Below are 16,810 nucleotides of genomic sequence, written 5' to 3'. Positions count from 1 at the left end.
CTGATTCCCCGCCTCTGATTCCCCAGCTCTGAATCCCCGCCTCTGATTCCCCGTGTCTGATTCCCTGCCTCTGATTCCCCGCCTTGATTCCCCATCTCTGATTCACAACCTCTGATTCCCCACCTCTGATTCCCTATATTTGATTCCCCGCCTCTGTTTCCCCGCCTCTGATTCCCCGCCTCTGATTCCCCATATCTGATTCCCCGCCTCTGATTGCCCACATCTGATTCCCCGCCTCTGATTCGCCAGCTCTGATTCCCCGCCTCTGATTCCCCGCATCTGATTCCCTGCCTCTGATTCCCCGCCTCTGATTCCCCATCTCTGATTCACCGCCTTTGATTCGCCACCTCTGATTCCCCATATCTGATTCCCCACCTCTGTTTCCCGGCCTCTGATTCCCCGCGTCTGATTCTCCATATCTCATTCCCCGCCTCTGAATCCCCATCTCTGATTCCCGGACTCTGATTCCCCACCTCTGATTCCCGGCCTCTTATTCCCAGCATCTGATTCCCGGCCTCTGATACCCGGCCTCTGATTCCCCGCTTCTGATTCTGATTCCCTGCCTCTGTTTCCCCATCTCTGATTCCGCACATCTGATTCCCTGCCTCTGATTCCCCACCTCTGATTCCCCATATCTGATTCCCCGCCTCTGTTTCCCCGCCTCTGATTCCCCGCCTCTGTTTCCCTATATCTAATTCCCCACCTCTGATGCCCCAAATCTGATTCCCCACCTCTGATTCCCCAGCTCTGATTCCCCGCCTCTGATTCCCCGCATCCGATTCCCCATATCTGATTCCCCGCCTCTGTTTCACCGCCTCTGATTCCCCGCCTCTGTTTCCCCATATCTGATTCACCGCCTCTGATTCCCAACTATGATTCCCCGCCTCTGATTCCCCAGCTCTGATTCCCTGCGTCTGATTCCCTGCGTTCTATTCCCTGCCTCTGATTCCCCGCCTGTGATTCCCAATCACTGATTCACCACCTCTGATTCCCCACCTCTGATTCCCCATATCTAATTCCCCGCCTCTGTTTGCCCGCCTCTGATTCCCCGCCTCTGTTTCCCCATATCTGATTCCCCGTCTCTGAATCCCCAACTCTGATTCCCTGCCTCTGATTCCCCAGCTCTGATTCCCCGCCTTTAATTCCCCCCGTCTGATTCCCAGCCTCTGAATCCCCGTGTCTGATTTCCTGCCTCTGATTCCCCGCCTCTGATTCCCCATCTCTGATTCCTCTGATTCCCCACATCTGATTCCCCATCTCTGATTCCGCACATCCGATTCACTGCCTCTGATTCCCCAACTCTGATTCCCCACCTCTGATTCCCCAGCTCTGATTCCCCGCCTCAGATTCCCAGCGTCTGATTCCCTGCCTCTGATTCCCCGCCTCTGATTCCCCATCTCTGATTCCCCACCTCTGATTCCCCGTGTCTGATTCCCTGCCTCTGATTCCCCGCCTCTGAATCCCAGCCTCTGATTCCCCATATCTGATTCCCCGCCTCTGATTCCCTGCCTCTGATTCCCCAGCTCTGATTCCCCGCCTTTGATTCCCCCCGTCTGATTCCCAGCCTCTGAATCCCCGTGTCTGATTTCCTGCCTCTGATTCCCCGCCTCTGATTCCCCATCTCTGATTCACCGCCTCTGATTCCCCATCTCTGATTCCCCACCTCTGATTCCCCGTGTCTGATTCCCCGTGTCTGATTCCCTGCCTCTGATTCCACGCCTCTGATTCCCCATATCTGATTCCCTGCCACTGATTCCCCGCCTCTGATTCCCCATCTCTGATTCACCACCTCTGATTCCCGGCCTCTGATTGCCCACCTCTGATTCCCCGCCTCTGATTCGCCAGCTATGATTCCCCCCCTCTGATTCCCCGCGTCTGATTCCCCGCCTCTGATTCCCCAACTCTAATAACCCGCCTCTGATTCCCCAGCTCTGATTCCCCTCCTCTGATTCCCCGCATCTGATTCCCTGCCTCTGATTCCCCACCTCTGATTCCAGGCCTCTGATTCCCAACCTCTGATTCCCCACCTCTGATTCCCCATATCTGATTTCCCGCATCTGTTTCACCGCCTCTGATTCCCCGCCTCTGTTTCCCCATATCTGATTCCCCGCCTCTGATTCCCCAACTCTGATTCCCCGCCTGTGATTCCCCAGCTCTAATTCCCCGCCTCTGATTCCCCATATCTGATTCCCATCCTCTGATTGCCCACCTCTGATTCCCCTCCTCTGATTCGCCAGCTCTGATTCCCCGCCTCTGATTCCCCGCATCTGATTCCCTGCCTCTGATTCCCCGCCTCTGATTCCCCATCTCTGATTCCCCGCCTGTGATTCCCCAGCTCTGATTCCCAGCCTCTGATTCCCCGTGTTTGATCCCCTGCCTCTGATTACCTTCCTCTGATTCCCGGCCTCTGATACCCCGCTTCTGATTCTGATTCCCTGCCTCTGATTCCCCATCTCTGATTCACCACATCTAATTCCCTGCCTCTGATTCCACGCCCCTGATTCCCCACCTCTGATTCCCCATATCTGAATCCCCGCCTCTGTTTCCACGCCTCTGATTCCCTGCCTCTGATTCCCAACCTCTGATTCCCCACCCCTGATTCCCCATATCTGATTCCCCGCCTCTGTTTCCCTGCCTCTGATTCTCCGCCCCTGTTTCCCCATATCTGATTCCCCGCCTCTGATTCCCCAACTCTGATTCCCCACCTCTGATTCCCCAGCTCTGATTCCCCCCTCTGATTCCCCGTGTTTGATTCCCTGCCTCTGATTCCCCGCCTCTGATTCCCCATCTCTGATTCACCGCCTTTGATTCGACACCTCTGATTCCCCATATCTGATTCCCCACCTCTGTTTCCCGGCCTCTGATTCCCCGCGTCTGATTCTCCATATCTCATTCCCCGCCTCTGAATCCCCATCTCTGATTCCCGGACTCTGATTCCCCACCTCTGATTCCCGGCCTCTTATTCCCAGCATCTGATTCCCGGCCTCTGATACCCGGCCTCTGATTCCCCGCTTCTGATTCTGATTCCCTGCCTCTGTTTCCCCATCTCTGATTCCGCACATCTGATTCCCTGCCTCTGATTCCCCACCTCTGATTCCCCATATCTGATTCCCCGCCTCTGTTTCCCCGCCTCTGATTCCCCGCCTCTGTTTCCCTATATCTAATTCCCCACCTCTGATGCCCCAAATCTGATTCCCCACCTCTGATTCCCCAGCTCTGATTCCCCGCCTCTGATTCCCCGCATCCGATTCCCCATATCTGATTCCCCGCCTCTGTTTCACCGCCTCTGATTCCCCGCCTCTGTTTCCCCATATCTGATTCCCCGCCTCTGATTCCCAACTATGATTCCCCGCCTCTGATTCCCCAGCTCTGATTCCCTGCGTCTGATTCCCTGCGTTCTATTCCCTGCCTCTGATTCCCCGCCTGTGATTCCCCATCACTAATTCACCACCTCTGATTCCCCACCTCTGATTCCCCATATCTAATTCCCCGCCTCTGTTTGCCCGCCTCTGATTCCCCGCCTCTGTTTCCCCATATCTGATTCCCCGTCTCTGAATCCCCAACTCTGATTCCCTGCCTCTGATTCCCCAGCTCTGATTCCCCGCCTTTGATTCCCCCCGTCTGATTCCCAGCCTCTGAATCCCCGTGTCTGATTTCCTGCCTCTGATTCCCCGCCTCTGATTCCCCATCTCTGATTCCTCTGATTCCCCACATCTGATTCCCCATCTCTGATTCCGCACATCCGATTCACTGCCTCTGATTCCCCAACTCTGATTCCCCACCTCTGATTCCCCAGCTCTGATTCCCCGCCTCAGATTCCCAGCGTCTGATTCCCTGCCTCTGATTCCCCGCCTCTGATTCCCCATCTCTGATTCCCCACCTCTGATTCCCCGTGTCTGATTCCCTGCCTCTGATTCCCCGCCTCTGAATCCCAGCCTCTGATTCCCCATATCTGATTCCCCGCCTCTGATTCCCTGCCTCTGATTCCCCAGCTCTGATTCCCCGCCTTTGATTCCCCCCGTCTGATTCCCAGCCTCTGAATCCCCGTGTCTGATTTCCTGCCTCTGATTCCCCGCCTCTGATTCCCCATCTCTGATTCACCGCCTCTGATTCCCCATCTCTGATTCCCCACCTCTGATTCCCCGTGTCTGATTCCCCGTGTCTGATTCCCTGCCTCTGATTCCACGCCTCTGATTCCCCATATCTGATTCCCTGCCACTGATTCCCCGCCTCTGATTCCCCATCTCTGATTCACCACCTCTGATTCCCGGCCTCTGATTGCCCACCTCTGATTCCCCGCCTCTGATTCGCCAGCTATGATTCCCCCCCTCTGATTCCCCGCGTCTGATTCCCCGCCTCTGATTCCCCAACCTCTGATTCCCCACCCCTGATTCCCCATATCTGATTCCCCGCCTCTGTTTCCCTGCCTCTGATTCTCCGCCCCTGTTTCCCCATATCTGATTCCCCGCCTCTGATTCCCCAACTCTGATTCCCCACCTCTGATTCCCCAGCTCTGATTCCCCCCTCTGATTCCCCGTGTTTGATTCCCTGCCTCTGATTCCCCGCCTCTGATTCCCCATCTCTGATTCACCGCCTTTGATTCGACACCTCTGATTCCCCATATCTGATTCCCCACCTCTGTTACCCCGCCTCTGATTCCCCGTCTCTGATTCCCCATATATCATTCCCCGCCTCTGAATCCCCATCTCTGATTCCCAGACTCTGATTCCCCACCTCTGATTCCCGGCCTCTTATTCCCGGCATCTGAATCCCGGCCTCTGATTCCCGGCCTCTGATTCCCCGCTTCTGATTCTGATTCCCTGCCTCTGATTCCCCATCTCTGATTCCGCACATCTGATTCCCTGCCTCTGATTCCCCACCTCTGATTCCCCATATCTGATTCCCCACCTCTGTTTCCCCGCCTCTGATTCCCCGCCTCTGTTTCCCCATATCTAATTCCTCACCTCTGATGCCCCAACTCTGATACCCCGCCTCTGATTCCCCAGCTCTGATTCCCCGCCTCTGATTCCCCGCATCCGATTCCCCATATCTGATTCCCCGCCTCTGTTTCCCCGCCTTTGATTCCCCGCCTCTGTTTCCCCATATCTGATTCCCCGCCTCTGATTCCCAACTATGATTCCCCGCCTCTGATTCCCCAGCTCTGATTCCCCGCCTCTGATTCCCCGCGTTCTATTACCTGCCTCTGATTCCCCGCCTGTGATTCCCCATCTCTGATTCACCACCTCTGATTCCCCACCTCTGATTCCCCATATCTAATTCCCCGCCTCTGTTTGCCCGCCTCTGATTCCCCGCCTCTGTTTCCCCATATCTGATTCCCCGTGTCTGATTCCCTGCCTCTGATTCCCCGCCTCTGATTCCCCGCCTCTGATTCCCTGCCACTGATTCCCTGCCCCTGATACCCCACCTCTGATTCCCCATATCTGATTCCCTGCCTCTGTTTCCCCGCCTCTGATTCCCCGCCTCTGATTCCCCGCCTCTGATTCCCCGCCTCTGATTCCCCAACTCTGATTCCCCGCCTCTGATTCCCCAGCTCTGATACCCGCCTCTGATTCCCCGCGTCTGTTTCCCCGCCTCTGATTCCCTGCCTCTGTTTCCCCATATCTAAGTCCCCGACTCTGATTCCCCAACTCTGATTCCCCACCTCTGATTCCCCAGCTCTGATTCCCCGCCTCTGATTCCCCGCATCTGATTCCCTGCATCTGATTCCCAGCCTCTGATTCCCTGCCTCTGATTCCCAACCTCTGATTCCCCACCTCTGATTCCCCATATCTGATTCCCCGCCTCTGTTTCCCCGCCTCTAATTCCCCGCCTCTGTTTCCCCATATCTGATTCCCGGCCTCTGATTCCCCGCCTCTGATTCCCCGCCTCTGATTCCCCACCTCTGATTCCCCATATCTGATTCCCCGCCTCTGTTTCCCCGCCTCTAATTCCCCGCCTCTGTTTCCCCATATCTGATTCCCGGCCTCTGATTCCCCATCTCCGATTCCGCACATCGGATTTCCTGCCTCTGATTCCCCGCCTCTGATTCCCCGCCTCTGATTCCCTGCTTCTGATTCCCAACCTCTGATTCCCCACCTCTGATTCCCCATATCTGATTCCCCGCCTCTGTTTCCCCGCCTCTGATTCCCCGCCTCTGATTCCCCAACTCTGAATCCCCGCCTCTGATTCCCCAGCTCTGATTCCACGCCTCTGATTCCCCGTGTTTGATTCCCTGCCTCTGATTCCCTGCCATGATTCCCCATCTCTGATTCACCGCCTTTAATTCGCCACCTCTGATTCCCCATATCTGATTCCCCTCCTCTGTTTCCCCGCCTCTGATTCCCAACCTCTGATTCCACACCTCTGATTCCCCATATCTGATTCCCCGCCTCTGTTTCCCCGCCTCTGATTCCCCGCCCCTGTTTCCCCATATCTGATTCCCCACCTCTGATTCTCCTACTCTGCTTCCCCGCCTCTGATTCCCCAGCTCTGATTCCCCGCATCTGATTCCCCATTTTTGATTCCCTGCCTCTGATTCCCCGCCTCTGATTCCCCATCTCTGATTCACCGCCTTTGATTCGCCACCTCTGTTTCCCCATATCTGATTCCCCACCTCTGTTTCCCCGCCTCTGATTCCCCGCCTCTGATTCCCCATATCTGATTCCCCGGCTCTGATTGCCCACCTCTGATTCCCCGCCTCTGATTCGCCAGCTCTGATTCCCCACCTCTGATTCCCCGCATCTGATTCCCTGCCTCTGATTCCCCGCCTCTGATTCCCCATCTCTGATTCACCGCCTTTCATTCGCCACCTCTGATTCCCCATATCTGATTCCCCACCTCTGTTTCCCGGCCTCTGATTCCCCGCCTCTGATTCTCCATATCTCATTCCCCGCCTCTGAATCCCCATATCTGATTCCCCGCCTCTATTTCCCCATATCTGATTCCCCGCCTCTGATTCCCCAACTCTGATATCCCGCCTCTGATTCCCCAGCTCAGATTCCCCGACTCTGATTCCCGGCGTCCGATTCCCTGCCTCTGATTCCCCGCCTCTGACTCCCCATCTCTGATTCCCCGCCTCTGATTCCCCGTGTCTGATTCCCTGCCTCTGATACCCCGCCTCTGATTCCCCGCCTCTGATTCCCTGCCACTGATTCCCTGCCCCTGATTCCCCACCTCTGAATCCCCATATCTGATTCCCCGCCTCTGTTTCCCCGCCTCTGATTCCCCACCTCTGATTCCCCGCATCTGATTCCCTGCCTCTGATTCCCCGCCTCTGATTCCCCATCTCTGATTCACCGCCTTTGATTCGCCACCTCTGATTCCCCATATCTGATTCCCCACCTCTGTTTCCCGGCCTCTGATTCCCCGCCTCTGATTCTCCATATCTCATTCCCCGCCTCTGAATCCCCATCTCTGATTCCCGGACTCTGATTCCCCACCTCTGATTCCCGGCCTCTTATTCCCAGCATCTGATTCCCGGCCTCTGATACCCGGCCTCTGATTCCACGCTTCTGATTCTGATTCCCTGCCTCTGATTCCCCATCTCTGATTCCGCACATCTGATTCCCTGCCTCTGATTCCCCACCTCTGATTCCCCAGCTCTGATTCCCCGCCTCTGATTCCCCGCATCTGATTCCCTGCATCTGATTCCCAGCCTCTGATTCCCTGCCTCTGATTCCCAACCTCTGATTCCCCACCTCTGATTCCCCATATCTGATTCCCCGCCTCTGTTTCCCCGCCTCTAATTCCCCGCCTCTGTTTCCCCATATCTGATTCCCGGCCTCTGATTCCCCGCCTCTGATTCCCCGCCTCTGATTCCCTGCCTCTGATTCCCCATCTCCGATTCCTCACATCGGATTTCCTGCCTCTGATTCCCCGCCTCTGATTCCCCGCCTCTGATTCCATGCTTCTGATTCCCAACCTCTGATTCCCCACCTCTGATTCCCCATATCTGATTCCCCGCCTCTGTTTCCCTGCCTCTGATTCCCCGCCTCTGATTCCCCAACTCTGAATCCCCGCCTCTGATTCCCCAGCTCTGATTCCACGCCTCTGATTCCCCGTGTTTGATTCCCTGCCTCTGATTCCCTGCCATGATTCCCCATCTCTGATTCACCGCCTTTAATTCGCCACCTCTGATTCCCCATATCTGATTCCCCTCCTCTGTTTCCCCGCCTCTGATTCCCAACCTCTGATTCCACACCTCTGATTCCCCATATCTGATTCCCCGCCTCTGTTTCCCCGCCTCTGATTCCCCGCCCCTGTTTCCCCATATCTGATTCCCCACCTCTGATTCTCCTACTCTGCTTCCCCGCCTCTGATTCCCCAGCTCTGATTCCCCGCCTCTGATTCCCCGTTTTTGATTCCCTGCCTCTGATTCCCCGCCTCTGATTCCCCATCTCTGATTCACCGCCTTTGATTCGCCACCTCTGTTTCCCCATATCTGATTCCCCACCTCTGTTTCCCCGCCTCTGATTCCCTGCCTCTGATTGCCCACCTCTGATTCCCCGCCTCTGATTTGCCAGCTCTGATTCCCCGCCTCTGATTCCCCGCATCTGATTCCCTGCCTCTGATTCCCCGCCTCTGATTCCCCATCTCTGATTCACCGCCTTTGATTCGCCACCTCTGATTCCCCATATCTGATTCCCTACCTCTGTTTCCCGGCCTCTGATTCCCCGCCTCTGATTCTCCATATCTCATTCCCCGCCTCTGAATCCCCATATCTGATTCCCCGCCTCTATTTCCCCATATCTGATTCCCCGCCTCTGATTCCCCAACTCTGATATCCCGCCTCTGATTCCCCAGCTCTGATTCCCCGACTCTGATTCCCGGCGTCCGATTCCCTGCCTCTGATTCCCCGCCTCTGATTCCCCATCTCTGATTCCCCGCCTCTGATTCCCCGTGTCTGATTCCCTGCCTCTGATTCCCCGCCTCTGATTCCCCGCCTCTGATTCCCTGCCACTGATTGCCTGCCCCTGATTCCCCACCTCTGATTCCCCATATCTGATTCCCCGCCTCTGTTTCCCCGCCTCTGATTCCCCGCCTCTGATTCCCCATATCTGATTCCCTGCCTCTGATTCCCCAACTCTGATTCCCCGCCTCTGATTCCCCAGCTCTGAATCCCCACCTCTGATTCCCCGTGTCTGATTCCCTGCCTCTGATTCCCCGCCTTGATTCCCCATCTCTGATTCACAACCTCTGATTCCCCACCTCTGATTCCCTATATTTGATTCCCCGCCTCTGTTTCCCCGCCTCTGATTCCCCGCCTCTGATTCCCCATATCTGATTCCCCGCCTCTGATTGCCCACATCTGATTCCCCGCCTCTGATTCGCCAGCTCTGATTCCCCGCCTCTGATTCCCCGCATCTGATTCCCTGCCTCTGATTCCCCGCCTCTGATTCCCCATCTCTGATTCACCGCCTTTGATTCGCCACCTCTGATTCCCCATATCTGATTCCCCACCTCTGTTTCCCGGCCTCTGATTCCCCGCCTCTGATTCTCCATATCTCATTCCCCGCCTCTGAACCCCATCTCTGATTCCCGGACTCTGATTCCCCACCTCTGATTCCCGGCCTCTTATTCCCAGCACCTGATTCCCGGCCTCTGATACCCGGCCTCTGATTCCCCGCTTCTGATTCTGATTCCCTGCCTCTGATTCCCCATCTCTGATTCCGCACATCTGATTCCCTGCCTCTGATTCCCCACCTCTGATTCCCCATATCTGATTCCCCGCCTCTGTTTCCCCGCCTCTGATTCCCCGCCTCTGTTTCCCTATATCTAATTCCCCACCTCTGATGCCCCAAATCTGATTCCCCGCCTCTGATTCCCCAGCTCTGATTCCCCGCCTCTGATTCCCCGCATCCGATTCCCCATATCTGATTCCCCGCCTCTGTTTCCCCGCCTCTGAATCCCCGCCTCTGTTTCCCCATATCTGATTCCCCGCCTCTGATTCCCAACTATGATTCCCCGCCTCTGATTCCCCAGCTCTGATTCCCTGCGTCTGATTCCCTGCGTTCTATTCCCTGCCTCTGATTCCCCGCCTGTTATTCCCCATCACTGATTCACCACCTCTGATTCCCCACCTCTGATTCCCCATATCTAATTCCCCGCCTCTGTTTGCCCGCCTCTGATTCCCCGCCTCTGTTTCCCCATATCTGATTCCCCGTCTCTGAATCCCCAACTCTGATTCCCTGCCTCTGATTCCCCAGCTCTGATTCCCCGCCTTTGATTCCCCCCATCTGATTCCCAGCCTCTGAATCCCCGTGTTGATTTCCTGCCTCTGATTCCCCCCGCCTCTGATTCCCCATCTCTGATTCCTCTGATTCCCCACATCTGATTCCCCATCTCTGATTCCGCAAATCCGATTCCCTGCCTCTGATTCCCCAACTCTGATTCCCCACCTCTGATTCCCCAGCTCTGATTCCCCGCCTCAGATTCCCCGCGTCTGATTCCCTGCCTCTGATTCCCCGCCTCTGATTCCCCATCTCTGATTCCCCACCTCTGATTCCCCGTGTCTGATTCCCTGCCTTTGATTCCCCGCCTCTGAATCCCAGCCTCTGATTCCCCATATCTGATTCCCCGCCTCTGATTCCCTGCCTCTGATTCCCCAGCTCTGATTCCCCGCCTTTGATTCCCCCCGTCTGATTCCCAGCCTCTGAATCCCCGTGTCTGATTTCCTGCCTCTGATTCCCCGCCTCTGATTCCCCATCTCTGATTCACCGCCTCTGATTCCCCATCTCTGATTCCCCACCTCTGATTCCCCGTGTCTGATTCCCCGTGTCTGATTCCCTGCCTCTGATTCCACGCCTCTGATTCCCCATATCTGATTCCCTGCCACTGATTCCCCGCCTCTGATTCCCCATCTCTGATTCACCACCTCTGATTCCCGGCCTCTGATTGCCCACCTCTGATTCCCCGCCTCTGATTCGCCAGCTATGATTCCCCCCCTCTGATTCCCCGCGTCTGTTTCCCCGCCTCTGATTCCCCAACTCTAATAACCCGCCTCTGATTCCACAGCTCTGATTCCCCTCCTCTGATTCCCCGCATCTGATTCCCTGCCTCTGATTCCCCGCCTCTGATTCCAGGCCTCTGATTCCCAACCTCTGATTCCCCACCTCTGATTCCCCATATCTGATTTCCCGCCTCTGTTTCACCGCCTCTGATTCCCCGCCTCTGTTTCCCCATATCTGATTCCCCGCCTCTGATTCCCCAACTCTGATTTCCCGCCTGTGATTCCCCAGCTCTAATTCCCCGCCTCTGATTCCCCATATCTGATTCCCATCCTCTGATTGCCCACCTCTGATTCCCCTCCTCTGATTCGCCAGCTCTGATTCCCCGCCTCTGATTCCCCGCATCTGATTCCCTGCCTCTGATTCCCCGCCTCTGATTCCCCATCTCTGATTCCCCGTCTGTGATTCCCCAGCTCTGATTCCCAGCCTCTGATTCCCCGTGTTTGATCCCCTGCCTCTGATTACCTTCCTCTGATTCCCGGCCTCTGATACCCCGCTTCTGATTCTGATTCCCTGCCTCTGATTCCCCATCTCTGATTCACCACATCTAATTCCCTGCCTCTGATTCCACGCCCCTGATTCCCCACCTCTGATTCCCCATATCTGAATCCCCGCCTCTGTTTCCACGCCTCTGATTCCCTGCCTCTGATTCCCAACCTCTGATTCCCCACCCCTGATTCCCCATATCTGATTCCCCGCCTCTGTTTCCCTGCCTCTGATTCTCCGCCCCTGTTTCCCCATATCTGATTCCCCGCCTCTGATTCCCCAACTCTGATTCCCCACCTCTGATTCCCCAGCTCTGATTCCCCCCTCTGATTCCCCGTGTTTGATTCCCTGCCTCTGATTCCCCGCCTCTGATTCCCCATCTCTGATTCACCGCCTTTGATTCGACACCTCTGATTCCCCATATCTGATTCCCCACCTCTGTTACCCCGCCTCTGATTCCCCGTCTCTGATTCCCCATATATCATTCCCCGCCTCTGAATCCCCATCTCTGATTCCCAGACTCTGATTCCCCACCTCTGATTCCCGGCCTCTTATTCCCGGCATCTGAATCCCGGCCTCTGATTCCCGGCCTCTGATTCCCCGCTTCTGATTTTGATTCCCTGCCTCTGATTCCCCATCTCTGATTCCACACATCTGATTCCCTGCCTCTGATTCCCCACCTCTGATTCCCCATATCTGATTCCCCACCGCTGTTTCCCCGCCTCTGATTCCCCGCCTCTGTTTCCCCATATCTAATTCCCCACCTCTGATGCCCCAACTCTGATACCCCGCCTCTGATTCCCCAGCTCTGATTCCCCGCCTCTGATTCCCCGCATCCGATTCCCCATATCTGATTCCCCGCCTCTGTTTCCCCGCCTTTGATTCCCCGCCTCTGTTTCCCCATATCTGATTCCCCGCCTCTGATTCCCAACTATGATTCCCCGCCTCTGATTCCCCAGCTCTGATTCCCCGCCTCTGATTCCCCGCGTTCTATTCCCTGCCTCTGATTCCCCGCCTGTGATTCCCCATCTCTGATTCACCACCTCTGATTCCCCACCTCTGATTCCCCATATCTAATTCCCCGCCTCTGTTTGCCCGCCTCTGATTCCCCGCCTCTGTTTCCCCATATCTGATTCCCCGTGTCTGATTCCCTGCCTCTGATTCCCCGCCTCTGATTCCCCGCCTCTGATTCCCTGCCACTGATTCCCTGCCCCTGATACCCCACCTCTGATTCCCCATATCTGATTCACTGCCTCTGTTTCCCCGCCTCTGATTCCCCGCCTCTGATTCCCCGCCTCTGATTCCCCGCCTCTGATTCCCCAACTCTGATTCCACGCCTCTGATTCCCCAGCTCTGATACCCGCCTCTCATTTCCCGCGTCTGTTTCCCCGCCTCTGATTCCCTGCCTCTGTTTCCCCATATCTAAGTCCCCGACTCTGATTCCCCAACTCTGATTCCCCACCTCTGATTCCCCACCTCTGATTCCCCGCCTCTGATTCCCCGCATCTGATTCCCTGCATCTGATTCCCAGCCTCTGATTCCCTGCCTCTGATTCCCAACCTCTGATTCCCCACCTCTGATTCCCCATATCTGATTCCCCGCCTCTGTTTCCCCGCCTCTAATTCCCCGCCTCCGTTTCCCCATATCTGATTGGCGGCCTCTGATTCCCCGCCTCTGATTACCCGCCTCTGATTCCCTGCCTCTGATTCCCCATCTCCGATTCCGCACATCGGATTTCCTGCCTCTGATTCCCCGCCTCTGATTCCCCGCCTCTGATTCCCTGCTTCTGATTCCCAACCTCTGATTCCCCACCTCTGATTCCCCATATCTGATTCCCCGCCTCTGTTTCCCCGCCTCTGATTCCCCGCCTCTGATTCCCCAACTCTGAATCCCCGCCTCTGATTCCCCAGCTCTGATTCCACGCCTCTGATTCCCCGTGTTTGATTCCCTGCCTCTGATTCCCTGCCATGATTCCCCATCTCTGATTCACCGCCTTTAATTCGCCACCTCTGATTCCCCATATCTGATTCCCCTCCTCTGTTTCCCTGCCTCTGATTCCCAACCTCTGATTCCACACCTCTGATTCCCCATATCTGATTCCCCGCCTCTGTTTCCCCGCCTCTGATTCCCCGCCCCTGTTTCCCCATATCTGATTCCCCACCTCTGATTCTCCTACTCTGCTTCCCCGCCTCTGATTCCCCAGCTCTGATTCCCCGCCTCTGATTCCCCGTTTTTGATTCCCTGCCTCTGATTCCCCGCCTCTGATTCCCCATCTCTGATTCACCGCCTTTGATTCGCCACCTCTGTTTCCCCATATCTGATTCCCCACCTCTGATTCCCCATGTCTGACTCACCACCTCTGATTCCCCACCTCTGATACCCCATCTCTGATTCCGCACATCCGATTCCCTGCCTCTGATTCCCCGCCTCTGATTCCCCGCCTCTGATTCCCTGCCTCTGATTCGCAACCTCTTATTCCCCACCTCTGATTCCCCATATCTGATTCCCCGCCTCTGTTTCCCCGCCTCTGATTGGCAGCTCTGATACCCCGCCTCTGATTCCCCATCTCTAATTCATCACATCTGATTCCCCACCTCTGCTTCCCCATCTCCGATTCTCTACCTCTGATTCGCCACCTCTGATTCCCAATATCTGATTCACCGCCTCTGTCTCCCTGCCTCTGATTCCCCGCCTCTGATTCCCCATATCTGATTCCCCGCCTCTGATTCCCCATCTCTGATTCCCGGTCTCTGATTCCCCACCTCTGTTTCCCGGCCTCTGATTCCCAATCCCTGATTCACCGCCTCTGACTCCCAGTGTCTGATTCCCTGCCTCTGATTCCCCGCCTCTGAATCCCCTCCTCTGATTCCCTGCCACTGATTCCCCGCCCCTGATTCCCCACCTCTGATACCCCATATCTGATTCCCCGCCTCTGTTTCCCCGCCTCTGATTCCCCACCTCTGAATCCCCATATCTGATTCCCTGCCTCTGATTCCCCAACTCTGATTCCCCGCCTCTGATTCCCCAGCTCTGATTCCCCGCCTCTGATTCCCCACCTCTGATCCAACATATCTGATTCTCCGCCTCTGTTTCCCCGCCTCTGATTCCCCACCTCTGATTCCCCATATCTGATTCCCCGCCTATGATTCCCCACCTCTGATTCCCCGCCTCTGATTCGCCAGCTATGATTCCCCTCCTCTGGTTCCCCGCATCTGATTCCCCGCCTCTGATTCCCCGTGTCTGACCCTGCCTCTGATTCCACGCCTTTGATTCCCCATCTCTGATTCACCACCTCTGATTCCCCACCTCTGATTCCCCATCTCTGATTCTGCACATCCGATTCCCTGCCTCTGATTCCCCGCCTCTGATTCCCCGCCTCTGATTCCCTGCCTCTGATTCGCAACCTGTTATTCCCCACCTCTGAATCCCCATATCTGATTCCCCGCCTCTGTTTCCCTGCCTCTGATTCCCCGCCTCTGTTTCCCCATATCTGATTCTCCGCCTCTGTTTCACCGCCTCTGATTGGCACCTCTGATACCCCGCCTCTGATTCCCCATCTCTAATTCATCACATCTGATTCCCCACCTCTGCTTCCCCATCTCTGATTCTCTACCTCTGATTCGCAACCTCTGATTCCGAATATCTGATTCACCGCCTCTGTTTCCCCGCTTCTGATTCCCCGCCTCTGATTCCCCATATCTGATTCCCCGCCTCTGATTCCCCATCTCTGATTCCCGGTCTCTGATTCCCCACCTCTGTTTCCCGGCCTCTCATTCCCCATCCCTGATTCACCGCCTCTGATTCCCAGTGTCTGATTCCCTGCCTCTGATTCCCCGCCTCTGAATCCCCTCCTCTGATTCCCTGTCACTGATTCCCCGCCCCTGATTCCCCACCTCTGATACCCCATATCTGATTCCCCGCCTCTGTTTCCCCGCCTCTGATTCCCCACCTCTGATTTCCCATATCTGATTCCACGCCTCTGATTCCCCGCCTCTGATTGGCCGCCTCTGATACCCCGCCTCTGATTCCCCAGCTCTGATTTCCCGCCTCTGATTCCCCACCTCTGCTTCCCCATCTCTGATTCTCTACCTCTGATTCGCCAGCTCTGATTGCCCATATCTGATTCACCGCCTCTGTTTCCCCGCCTCTGATTCCCCGCCTCTTATTCCCCATATTTGATTCCCCGCCTCTGATTCCCCATCTCTGATTCCCGGACTCTGATTCCACAACTCTGATTCCCCGCCTCTGATTCCCCATATTTGATTCCCCTCCTCTGATTTCCCATCTCTGATTCCCGGACTCTGATTCCCCAACTCTGATTTCCCCGCCTCTGATTCCCCAGCTCTGATTTCCCGCCTCTGATTCCCCACCTCTGATACAACATATCTGATTCCCGGCCTCTGTTTCCCCGCCTCTGATTCCCCACCTCTGATTCACCATATCTGATTCCCCGCCTCTGATTCCCCACCACTGATTCCCCTCCTCTGATTCGCCAGTTTTGATTGCCCGCCTCTGATTCCCCGTTTCTGATTCCCTGCCTCTGATTCCCCGCCTCTGATTCCCCATCTCTGACTCACCACCTCTGATTCCCCACCTCTGATACCCCATCTCTGATTCCGCACATCCGATTCCCTGCCTATGATTCCCCACCTCTGATTCCCCGCCTCTGATTCCCCATATCTGATTCCCTGCCTCTGTTTCCCCGCTTCTGATTCCCCACCTCTGTTTCCCCATATCTGATTCCCCGCCTCTGATTCCCCAACTCTAATACCCTGCCTCTGATTCCCCAGCTCTGATTCCCCGCCTCTGATTCCCCACATCTGATTCCCTGCCTCTGATTCCCCGCCTCTGATTCCAGGCCTCTGATTCCCAGCATCTGATTCCGGCCTCTGATTCCCGGCCTCTGATTCCCTGCTTCTGATTCTGATTCCCTGCCTCTGATTCCCCATCTCTGATTCCGCACATCTGATTCCCTGCCTCTGATTCCCCACCTCTGATTCCCCATATCTGATTCCCGCCTCTGTTTCCCCGCCTCTGATTCCCCGCCTCTGTTTCCCCATATCTGATTCCCCGCCTCTGATTCCCCAACTCTGATTCCACTCCTCTAATTCGCCAGCTATGATTCCCCGCCTCTGATTCCCTGCGTCTGATTCCATGCCTCTGATTCCCAGCCTCTGATTCCCCTTCTCTGATTCACCACCTCTGAATCCCCACCTCTGATTCCCCATCTCTGATTCCGCACATCCGATTCCCTGCCTCTGATTCCCCGCCTCTGATTCCCCGCCTCTGATTCGCAACCTCTAATTCCCCACCTCTGA

This window comes from Narcine bancroftii, chromosome 8 (genome assembly GCF_036971445.1).
Source record: "Narcine bancroftii isolate sNarBan1 chromosome 8, sNarBan1.hap1, whole genome shotgun sequence".
NCBI classification, from domain to species: Eukaryota; Metazoa; Chordata; class Chondrichthyes; order Torpediniformes; family Narcinidae; genus Narcine; species Narcine bancroftii.
This window is presented reverse-complemented; position numbering follows the sequence as displayed.